A 13034-nucleotide genomic window follows, 5' to 3' on the forward strand; every position below is an offset into this window, starting at 1 on the left:
CGGTCTGAAATGTTTTGCACGGTCTTTCGCTGTACGTTTTGTCAATGCGCCACTTGTTTGAAAAGTACCTTCTCTTTTTCTTTACTTCGCCCTCAACAGCTTGTACATCCATAGCTACTGCTGACTCCGCGGCGGGCCTCTTAACACCGGGGATATGTCGCCACATTTTTTAACAGATAATTTTCCTTTCGTCTGTACCTCAGCTCAGCTAGCTAGCTAGCTAGTTACACGGCGGCGTCCCGGACTAGCGCTGAAAACTAGCTACTCGACTGGTCAAAGCCCCGGCTGTGAACGGTTTCATTTCCTGTAAGTTCTTCACAATAAAAGTCCTCCGTTATTTTCGTATTTGAATGTTTTTATTATGAAGCAGCAAAATCCGGAAATGTTAGGGATTCATTAGCAGTAACGTAACGTGATTCCTATAAGCATTGTGCATTGTTACTTAGCAACAGCATTCTTTGACAAAATCTGGTTGGTGTGTAACTTAGCTGCGTATAGAACATTTTCTCACGAGTAGTGCGTCATCTGATCGGCCTATCTGATCGGCCTTTATGGAGACCACCGATCAAACTATTTAAAGCCTTTATCGGCCGATAACGATCGGTTCCCGATCAATCGGAGCACCCTTAATGCACACCACGATCACGTTTGGACTAGATGCACCTCAGGCCAAACAATGTTGTTTAGTACCAGTTAGAAAAGTAACTAGTGGAAAATTGTACTTCAAACTAACGGCATCTGCTGATTGAATCCACTAACCAATATTTTTACTTAAACAATGCTTTAAGTGAAATCAGATCTTTGGCAAAGAAATGACTGCGCCTCCGAAACTTTTGCCCTAAATGAGCACAGGATCTCACAACTGCTTAAAAAGTAATGAAGCTTGAGTGCTTTGTCTTGTTGTGCCTCTGGTAAATCGACGCCCTTAATCATTCAATTGGAATAAATCGGGTTCCTTGTTTGTTTCTCTCAAGCAGCATCAACAACAACATTCACATGTTGACAGAATGTACAACCCTAAGGCTACTACTTACCAACTTTTATGTATGAAATCCCCGAAACAGAATTATCATTAATTCGCCTCATTCTCGACCATTCCCAAAGACACAATAACTGCCTTCCAAATCAAAAGCATTACCATAATTAAGTAGTGAATAGTAAATTATAAACCTTGAAGAGGTTATTATGTCGTTAGAAGTTGTGTCTTGTCTTGTACTTTTCAGTGATGTCAATACTATGGAGAGAACCTTGACGAGGAAACGCACTCACCCTGTGATTGCTGCTTCATTAACACGCTTCTCAATCTTGATAATAACTTCCTACGTGGTGGATGGGCCTTCAGAATTCAGTGATTCGATGTGCAGAGCATGAACTGTAATACTCCACCTGAGATTGATGTCTCTAATTAAGGGAGAAAATGGGGTTTTCTAAATAGCTCTTGAAAAGAAAAACTCAGTTTTGAGTGTGTACATGAAACACTTCATTTAGGTGAAATGAAACAAATTACCCTTTCCATAATTCACTAAAATAGTTATTTATATATTAGACGACTAAAATGTTTGCATCATCAGTGAATAAAGTCAAATTTTTAACAAAACGAAGCAATCTGTATGTTCTGCAGAAATCGTGTTGTTACTTCTGCAGTGTGTGTGTATATATATATATATATATAGATAGATAGATAGATAGAGAGAGAGAGAGAGAGAGAGAGAGAGAGAGAGAGAGAGAGCGCAGTATATTACTGTTGGAACTGCTGTATTTTAAACATGAATTAGTATTTCTTCCTTTTCTTTGCAAGTATTGCATATTTATTAGGGTCGCACTATATTGACAAAATGTGATACTACGATATTAATTATGAATATGGCGATATGGATATTAATTTAGATATTTTTAAACATGTAAAATTACAAAAGTTACAGGAAAACGCATCAAAATAGATTCATAACCAATTAAACAAGTTTTCTTACAACACAAGGTTTATTTAAACTGACTGGTACAACATGAATAAATAATAAGGACCACAGAACAGAACAGGACATGTTTTACTGTTTGTACAGTATAAAATAAATAAAGAGAACAGGACACAACTTTTCTTTCACTTCTGATTCATTCCGTTTTGTTGTCTCTATCTATTTCTTCACTTAACACTGTCACTCTGTTGAAATATGCACACACGTGGTGCGCTCCATAGGGTTTGTCACGTAGTGGACCCGTGCGCTGACGTGCACTAACATGTGCAAGTGGCTTGGTAACTGGCCAATGAATTCATGATCATTATAGCGTTTCAAGCGAGCTCTAAATCAAACAACTAAGCCACACAGCCAACGGACGGGACGCATCGCTCCACAAAATAAACAAAATATTGCATACTTATCGCGACACTTTCATGATATCGCAATAACGATATTGAGTCGATATATCATGCACCCCTAATATTTATTCACATTAATATTTCCCTTTTGTTTTTCCTCAGTTGGTCATAGTCATCTCAAGGTTAGGCAATTTTCTGCACTGTCCTTTCAGGTACTTTTTTTCTCTATTTGAAAAAAAAAAATACAACATAACACATTACGGCACATCTTTTTGTTTATTTTCCAGCTCCTCCTACGTGAGTCCCGTCTCTGTGTAACGTAGAGTTTTTCCTACATGCCTCTGTGACGTGTAACATTACACAGCCAATCACAAACATCATTAGATCTTGGTAGCACACTGCATTTATTGGCTCGCTGACGCTGATTAAATTTACTTCTTAGGTATTGAAATTTGGTATTGAATGACAAGACATTTCTCGATACTAAATATTAAGGAGGCATTTCGTTCGGTGCCTAAAAAGAAAAAGAATCAAATTTGGTACCCAGCCCTACCTGCACACATACAATGAAAAGCTTAATTCTTCCAGGAGAACATAGCACTTACATTCATGAGCAATAGTGGGCATTATGAATTGGTTGCTTGCTGTCACCTCTGCTGTCTGTTATCTTGGCCAGGAAGCAGGCAGCAGCCCCCAGGGGTCTTTTGTTCTCTTGGATGTTTGTGCTGTATAAACATTAGGCTTGCTAACCTGCACTTCAGAGGGTGCCACAAGCTTTTTAGAGACAAAACAAAAGCCAGATCTACTTGGCATGCAGGAATCATATCGACATGAAAACCACAGAATAGAATCATGCACACGCACACATATATACATTTAGGTGAGGCATGAGGAAATACTTGCATCTAAACAATGCACATGCATACAGTTAGCTCTCACGGTGCGCTTGTTTTTCTGTTCTGAGAGAACAAGGGACAGAGGAACTCCCGGTAGCCTGGAGGGGATGATGGGCACAGCTCATCACAGCGGATTTCTTGGCCGAGGAAGACTGCCTCCTGCCAAAATAGCGATGTATTTCAAGCTAAGGGACACCACAGGAAGCATTTCTTGTTTTGATCTCGCTTGTTTTTGTAATCCGCATTTGTGCAAAAAGGCTGAATCTAACTTGGTGACTCACGTCATAATGAACTTGTCAGTGTTGGCATGAATGCAATTGTATCTGTTAACTGACTCACATTTCACCACCAGCTCACAAATTTGGAAGTCCTCCATAGAATTTATGATTACCTCCATCAGTCAGAGTTGTTAATGGAAGTTATTTCTACTTTTCCTTGCAAAGCAAGTTTAAAATGTTTGCTAACTGATTTTTGGGTTACTAAATAGTTAGTCTATATCCACAACGTTCCACTTCCAGGATTGCTCTGGTGCCACAGGAAATTCCTAGGCACTATTATGGCATCATTTGGGTCACAGGATGTACCTAACCAATATCGCATGCCCAACCAAACGTCCTGTACCAAAACGGTTTGGGCAAAATATGCATAATGTTACACCCCTTACTATAGGAGTATTCTGTCTGTTGCATAAATGTTGTCAGCAATGCAGATACAAACTAAAGGCGTTTTGAGAGGTTAGATCTTAAGTTAGATGTCCTCCACTGGTTTGGGAGTTGAACCTCTGCTCCATAGCTTAATGCCCTTTTTAATGACATTATAGGACGATTTAGAAGTAGGGCTGGGCGATTTGGAGAAAATCAAATATCACGATATTTTTGACCAAATACCTCAATATCAATACCACAACGACATTGTAGGGTTGACTATTGGTGCTTTCAATAAAAAATTTACACAATGAGATTTTTGATTAATAATCATCAGTAATGTGGATATAATGACTAAGTGGGTAAAGGCAAATAATAGAACAGTTACAACAGTCTGGTAAGTTCAGAAAATGACATCACTTTACTGTAATGCAGCCTTTAAAACCAGGAAAAGACAACACTTATGCCATATTACGATGTTACGATATCCAAAATCTAAGACGATATCTAGTCTCATATCACGATATAATATAATATCGATATATTGCCCAGCTCTATTTAGAAGGGCTGTTGTTTTTTTACACTTTCGTTGATTTTCAGATGTGTGACGGAAGTTGGGGAAAGGCTGACGCTATCGTTGGCACACTAAATGTGTTTGCAGTTTTGTTTGAGAATTATTTATATAAAAAAGGTAATTCACTCACCTGCCCGCATAGATTAAAAAAAAATCAATAAGCAAAGAGAGAGACTGTTTACTTTGATTTTAGAAAAGTTCAAAGGCTTTGAAAATCCCTGCAAAGCGGCTTTTATAAAATGCCCCACAGCGAGAGAGAGAAAATACACATTTTCATAACTTCTTTTTTAATGAATAGAGCCCTGCTGTGAAGTGGTGACCTGTCCAGAGTGGTTCTTCTGAACTTCGCATGCTGGGATTGGCCACAGGCTCTCTTTTGGCAGATGCTTTACATTTCTAGGTACAGTAAAAGGAAATACACTCTTGTTAAGTATTGGTACAGTCAACTGATACTGATACTACTACTACTACTACTACTACTCACACCAATAACCAACTAGTAGTAGTAGTAGTAGTAATACTACTACTACTACTGCTACTACTACTACTACTAATAATAATAGGGTAATAAAAGGGTTTATTCAAATGAGGCAGCACAAAGCTGGAGTTCGTATTTTGGTGAAAATTGGGTCTTAGATGTCAGGAAGGAGAATAGACACTTCAGAACCACGACTGGTTTTTGGGTAATGACACTGCTGGAAATTTGGTGATTTTATTAACAAGAGCCAACTAAATATTTGGAGCAAATGAGCAGCAATAGTGGAACAATGTTTCAAGTCTTAAGAAACTACTTTAAGTAAGCACTCTGTAACCAGATCATGTGTTCAAATTGGCATGAAACAGGACAGGAATGTCGATAAAGCAGTCTATATTATGCAAGGAATGAATATGAGTGATTCTTACAGTATCTGTGTCCACAGCTGTTTTATACTGTATGAAAAGCTTCTCCTCCCATTTTGTTAAATCCCTGCAGCCATCTGAAGGCAGCGAGACACATATGTTGTTAAATCTGCAGTCTGGGATTTAACAAGGGCCGCGCCAGAGCACAATGCCATTACGCGCTGCCGTCCACTGTGTTTACATCCATTACATAAAGTGACACCAGGATGCAACTAAAGAACCACCCACACCCCTACACACATCAGAGTGTAGTAGTAGTGTCGGACTGATGCGCTCATATAGGCCAAAATGCCTTCACCAGACAATTTTTATTTCTATCATTTCTGTACTCATGGCCGTATTCAGGCCAAATTAAATTTTCCCTGATGTGCATTTTAAGACGTTTGGAGAGCAAAAATTGTGTCTTCTGTGCTCGCTTTCTCTCAGCCTCCTTTTCTGTGTGTCCGCTTTCCATAACCTGCTCCCTCTGTCTCATATTATCTTGTCTCTCTGCCTTCAACATTCTCTTCTGTTCATTTCCCTCTTCCGTCCTCTACTCTTTATTCTCCCTCAGCCTCTGGATTGTCTGCCTGTTGCCTTCTCTGCGGCTCCTCACTTGTCTCTCCTACCAAAGTCTATTCAAAATAATTTAGTAAAATGATACACACCCTCTATATTTCATCTTTGTTTGAGAATGTGTCTCAAACAGTACATAAACATGAGCAAAATGTGGGTTACACAATAATGTATTCATACAATACTACATTATCACGCTATAGTTATGCTAAGTGTTGTTAAATTGAGCCTTAACTATAGGTTCCACTGTAATTACCAAAGAACATATACTCTATATCTCTGTGGTAATTACATAGTTTGAATTGGATCACGTCAGTTTTTGTTTGTGTTGAATAGCGCAGGGACAAAATTCTAATCCTATCCTGTGCACAATGGGCAGTATCTGCTCTTCCTTTCTCATCTCCATCACCTTCTCTCTCTCTTTTTCTCTGTCTCATCTTGTCCCATATATATCTTCCCTTCCAAAAGCTGTGCTATGATTGCTTTTTTGATTAACATTTATAAAAAGTTACCGCCTTGTAAAGTTTTTGTAGAAATGACAAAAGAACGGAGATCATTTATTTCATTCATGACATTGAATGATTGGCTGTGAGCCTCAAGAGGGCGGGTCTTCATTTCCCCACCCACACACACACACACACACACACACACACACACACACACACACACACAATGATGGTGAACAGAACAGATGAGCAATGTCGATAATCTTGGCGTTCTCTCTTTTCCGCAGCAAAATAAAGTCATTTTTAATTATCTCACAAATGTTATACATATACAAAAATATGGAGATCCGGGTCACTGTGACCTCAATGGTGAGTACGGCCATTATTGTTCTAATCAACTGTTAATATAAAAAATTAAAAAAAACACTATCTGCTTCTGGCTGCAGATTTGTTATAGCGACAGTAGAGAAATAGCGGGAAATGATGGGAGAGAGAAATGTCAATGTTACTTACTTTTCCTTTGCGTTTTACTTGTCCTTAAGTATTGTCATGTGTTAAGCAAGGATATTGAAGGGTGTTCTGCAGCTTGTTGTGATTGCCTTGAATCAGTGTTCTCAAGACAGCTCATGCTCCCAAAAAAAGAGCACACAATACCCACCACACGCTGTAATCCCAGGATAGAGCACAATAAATTGTAAGGCTAGCCTGTCACCTGTACCTGTATCTATGGCAACAAAGTGCAAATGTCAGCATCTTTTACTGGTCCACGTGTTATTTCTCTGGCACCAATCTGCTCATGCAAACTTTTATTTGCCAGAAAATGATGAACAAAATTGTGAGTTTGTCCCTGAATTCTCAAAAAATAACAGATTGTGCTTAAATTCAGTTCATAGAAAATATATATTTTTTTTTTTTTCCAATATTCAGATGTAAAAAAAAAATATATAATATATATATATATATATATATATATATATATATATATATATATATATATATCCCACAAGTAAACAGTTTGGCATATGTCTGCCTCAGTCGCTGTGGTAAATGAAGCCACAGCAGCATTTTCCTCGCCATCCTGTTACATGTTTACTGCCAAAAGAGTGGGCAGTTAATAGGTGTTAATCAATGGTCATTGTTGCGGATTGGAAAAACCTGTCATGTTGCATTCACATAAAAAAATAGCTGCGCAGCTTCTGAAAGAAGACAGATGCCAAATTGTTGCGCTGTGTTTTTTTTGACACATTTTGAATATGGCCAAGATGCAGATGCTGTATTAAACAGGGATATAAAGGCCAATAGAAGAGGCTACACGCAGAAAAATCAATGTGGAAACTTCACACAGTGTCAGAGAGCATCTAGAACAGGATGCACTGGTTTCATATTTCTCTGGCATATCTATGAGGTGTCACAACTCTCAAAATTACAGTTGTTTAAGAGCCCTTTGTGGTACCTAGAGTTTTCTCCCTATGACTGATGCCACTGTTGACCACTCTATAAGGCTACGTTCAGACTGCAGGCAAAAGTGGCCCAAAACCTTTTTTTGGGATCAAGTGACCTGGTCAGACTTCTTCAGAAGTAGTGTGAACACTCAAATCTAGCCCAGGTCAGATTTTTTTCAAATCAGATTCAGGCCACTTGCGACTTTTACGTCAATAACCCTCGCTGCGCCCTCTCTCCCCGCGAGGAGGGACGGGGCACCCTGCTCCCGGTGCGGCTGTCAACCTGGGCGGACTGTCCTCAGTGTGCCCCAACCGCGTCGCATCGCCAGGGTGGGGCTCGCGTAAAAGGCGCCAGGGGTCTGCGGCGATGTCTGCAACCCACCCGACCCGTCTTGAAACACGGACCAAGGAGTAACGCACGCGCGCGAGTCAGATGCTCGCCCCGTGGTGCAATGAAAGTGAGGGCCGGCGCGCGCCTGCTGAGGTGGGATCCCGGTCCCTTGCGGTCGCACCTTGCCCGCACCGTCGGGGAGGTGGAGCGTGAGCGCATGTGATAGGACCCGAAAGATGGTGAACTATGTCTGGGCAGGGCGAAGCCAGAGGAAACTCGGTGTCTGGTCACACAGACCTCTGTAGTGAATTTGCAGCCATAACCCCACAAAAGGCCAAAATAGCCAATTTGGCTCCCTTTCTCTTCATTCTTCTCCTCCTCAGCACCTGCTCATTAATGTTACGGCTGCCATTACACAAACATTTTGAAATAAAACTGAAAATGCTTACTTCCTCCATAACCCCCCTAACTTTAGTGCAACAGCGTGCTGCGTCTGATGTCATTGTTATTGTTCTTTTGCGCATGCGAGTCAGTTTGAAACCGCAACCAGTTCACAGTGGAATCTGATATAGGCCACATTTTAAAAGGTAATGTGAACAGCCAAACAAAAAAATTGGATCTGAGCAAAAAAATCTGAATTAAGCATTAAGACTTGCAGTGTGAACGTAGCCTAACTGACACTGACGACTGTGACATACTGATACATTGCCTCGACTATTGGTTCTGCATAAAGAACAGTGCCTTTATTTCATTTTTGCCAACAAAAAAAAATTTGGTTTTGATAAGAACTGAAAACTCCTATTCCTCAGCCGACATGGTCAGTCCTAAACTTCATTCATATGGCCTGTGAGGAAACACTTCTGTGTTCTTTTCTACCTACATGTGTCCTCTCACATTATAATCAAAACACAAAACGCATAGAAAACTAGAAGGTAACTCGGAGAGTGCAGACCTCCAAGGCATGCACTATCTAACAATGTTAATGCAGTGTGAATTGTTCCCGTAGGGAACACACTTTTAGCATTATTCCCACAGCACGTGAATGCTGCACAAATGTCCTCTCTCGTAATGTTAACAAAAGTGAAAAATAATTTGTCCGCCCCGTGATTCGGATCCGCTCCAAAATTTAATGGGTTCTTCCTTGGCCCATTCTACAACCTTCCAAACTAACTAACACGCAAACCCAGCAGAAAACATTTCATCTTTGGTGGAGGTCAAAATAACCAAAAAGCCTTTATCACGTCATTTATACCAGTACTGCTTTAACCAACTCATATTATATAACACCCGCCCTCTTGAGGCTCACAGCCAATCAAAAATGTCAAATAACAACCTGCGACCGTGACATTCAGGAAAAAAGTAAGTTGGAAAAAATATTGTATAGAGCACAGAGAAAGATTTCCTCATCCAGAACGGACTGACACGACATGTCCTCCAAATGTATCGACAACTTGACCATTTGTAACTGCCCTTTAGTACAACACATAGACATACAAAAAGGACTTGGTTTGGATTGCCAAAGGCGGTTTGCATTATTAGGCTACCACTTTGTTGAGGCCGGGGGACCTTCGTCATCATGGTTGCAATAATACCCCATGGTTAAGGTTAGGGAAGGACTGAGGATATAGTTAAAAGAAACCAACGCTGACTTACGGTAGGAAACGGGAAATGAACAGCGGTCTCCAGTGTTGAACAACACACACCAGTCCAACATTATGTTGCTCTAACATTGCATGACTTGCTCCTTTGCTCCCGATGCATTATTCATAATTACCACTTGAATGTCAAGAGGAGACACCAACATTATAACAATTATAAACACAGGGCTGTAGACAAGTCTGTAAGCTTCCCCATCTGTAACCAAAGAAAACTGGCTACTGAAACACTGGCCCGCTGTAGGGTGTCCGGTAAGAACTTGAACCAGAGATGTCTGACTTTGAGATCTAGAAAGATTTATTTACAACTCCAACATGAAGTTAACTATGAAGTTGTAATTGACGTTACATGTGAAGTTGGATGTGGTTCTGAAATATAAGCAAATAATTCAATAATGAAACGGATCACAAAAGTCACGGTTCAGATCACTGTTTTGAGTCAGGGATCGGATAAATTTTCGGATTATTAAAAATGTAATAACTTATTTCTCCAGTAAATTGCTGTTAAATGACAAAAACAGATGAGAAATGGGTATCTGACAATAACTTTGAACGCACCACAAGGTTAACCGTATTTAATCCAGTTACTAATGTTGCTAATGGTAGGCTAACGTTACCAGCTGCCAAATGTAATGGTGTTTACTAGCGTGACATGCAGCGATGTTTCTGTTTCCTCTAATGTCTGTTTCGGGGTATCGGAGAGCAGCGCAGACATTTAGGTGGCACCGTAATGAGGCACCGAAATCCGCGTTGCTATTCCATCCGGTAGTTACCGGGCACCGGTGCCATATAAGCACCGGATTTTAACATGCGGCGTTAACGTGAACAGAAAATTGCTTTGCCTGTATCTTTTCACGGCAAATGCGTGTGTGGAAAGCGGACGCACAACAGCTGAAATGTTGTGTTGCGCGTGAACGTAGTGTTTACACTTTACAGAGACAACCAAATAAAATATTGACCTCTTTTGAATTAAGAATTTTTAGTTTTGTAAGTTTGGATTTGTTTTTATATATTAAAAAAACACAAATATTGAACAGGTGGTTGCCAAAGGGGGCAACCATGAAACGGTTGCCAATTGACTCAATCTGGTTGCCAAGGGTTACTGTCGAGCCCGGCCAGCCCTACAAACAATCGCAACAACCCAGCCCTCATTGACACTGCCATCCCACGCAAATCACTCACCATAGTACAAGAACCCAGCCACCCCCTGAACTCATGCTTCACTCTACTCCCATCTAGCCACAGATACAGATCTCTGATTTGTAATAAACTACAGCAAGAGCGTAATGCCCGCTGCCGTCACTGCTATCAACAAACTGTAGCAATAATACTTGACTCATGTTCTTGTGACTGTATTGTGTTCCTTGTGGCTATGTTTTTGTGAATGACATTCCTGAATTGTTCTTATGCGTGTTACAGACTGTAAACACATTTCCTCTAATGGAGGACAATGCATTGTCTGTCTGTCTGTGTGTGTCTGTCTCTGTCTGTGTGTGTCTGTCTCTGTCTGTGTCTGTGTGTCTGTCTGTGTGTGTCTGTGTGTGTCTGTGTCTGTCTGTGTGTGTCTGTGTCTGTGTGTGTCTGTGTGTCTGTGTGTGTCTGTGTCTGTGTGTGTCTGTGTCTGTGTGTGTCTGTCTCTGTCTGTGTGTGTCTGTCTCTGTCTGTGTGTGTCTCTCTCTCTCTCTCTCTCTCTCTCTCATTAACATACGCGTATGACGTGTTACGTCGTAACACGGGCAAAACTTAATCCACATTGTAGCAGTAAACTTATTGAAATATGTATAAATGTAGCTTAAACGTTTACAAAGATAACGAGGCAGTAAAACCCATGATAGTTTAGCAAGCTACAGAATAGTTTTAAATTGCGTTCTGGGCTACACACATGACTTCAACAAGTCCGAAAACGGGAAAGGAATGATAAAGAAAAAAAGTCAGTTTACAGCTGTTCTGTCCCCTTCTCCTGTCTGAGCAGAGAGACTGGCAGGAGATCAAAGCGATGACTCTCGTCACTGATTGGTCAATCATCTCAGGAGAGGGAGAGCAAGTGTTACTGTTGGAGCCATTTCACTGGCAACCAGCGTGTGATGCTGGTGGGTGGAAAAAGTTTATTTAAATGTGGCCTAATTGGTTCAGCTGTGTTGCGCACAGCAAGGTCACAGTTTTTTTCGACCGTGGTTACGTGTATGATAACGTGGTAAGATTAAAAGAAGAATTATTATTTTGTTTGATTATTTTTCTGTTTACTTAAAATAAACGGATTGCAATATCCAACTTTTAAGGTTGAACTCTTGGACAAGTTATTCATTGGCAATCGTTTGTTCAAAAATCTACACCGATGCCACGCGTTTATTACCGACCAAACAAAGAAACAAATGTGCGCCAACAGTTACTATGGCCTTTTTTACAAGGCTGATAAATGTCCTGAGCGCTGTCATCTCCTCCTCACACCATGATTCCAACTTCAAGAAACGCACTGTAGGCTACGCAGTGCGCCCACGCGGCAACTTCAGGAGACTCAGATGAAGCTGGGAACATGCGGTTTCCACACGGTGGTAATCCACCGTGATAATGATATTTTAAATGAAAACGGTAATTGTCATCATCAACATTTTTACCGTGGTTTACCGTTACACCAGTAATCGTTACATCCCTACTACAATATTTGCTAAAATCAAGATAACAAAAAGAACAACTATATTAGAAATGAAATACTCAATGTACAGTCTATATGTCGCAGTCTGCAATGATAGCAATACCGGCCAGAAAAGGAAAAAACACACAAAGAAAGACTGTATAGGTGAGATCAGTGATAACAGTAGTCCAAGGTTATAGAATCTTTTTTTTTTTAACATACTAATGGCTGAAACAGTCTCAACGCCTGCCTTAATGGTTCTGAAAAGCATCTTTAATTTTTCCATTAGGCCAGTGAAGCACACTGCAAATTATAACAGTGGAAGATGCTATGTGAAGAACTCATTATTTCAGTATTATTACAGATGCTACTCTTCTGCTATTTCTGGCCATTTATTGGATGTTTAAAATTACAGAGAGAGAGAGAGAGAGAGAGAGAGAGAGAGAGAGAGAGAGAGAGAGAGAGAGAGAGAGAGAGAGAGAGAGACACAGACACACACAGACAGAAAATGCATTGTCCTCCATTAGAGGAAATGTGTTTACAGTCTGTAACACACATAAGAACAATTCAGGAATGTCATTCACAAAAACATAGCCACAAGGAACACAATACAGTCACAAGAACATGAGTCAAGTATTATTGCTA

At 40.3% G+C, this 13034-nt stretch overlaps 1 long non-coding RNA gene across 1 annotated transcript in view; it reads right to left on the bottom strand.

Moving 5' to 3' along the window:
• Positions 1–4735: 4735 nt before the first annotated feature.
• The window catches only part of LOC116034857, a 43621-nt gene continuing 35322 nt past the window's right edge, over positions 4736–13034 (bottom strand). The window contains exon 3 of the long non-coding RNA XR_004101222.2: positions 4736–4824. This is a non-coding gene — a long non-coding RNA (uncharacterized LOC116034857). The remainder of the gene's footprint in view (positions 4825–13034) is intronic.

The sequence above is a fragment of the Sander lucioperca genome, chromosome 14 (assembly GCF_008315115.2).
Source record: "Sander lucioperca isolate FBNREF2018 chromosome 14, SLUC_FBN_1.2, whole genome shotgun sequence".
Classification (NCBI taxonomy): domain Eukaryota; kingdom Metazoa; phylum Chordata; class Actinopteri; order Perciformes; family Percidae; genus Sander; species Sander lucioperca.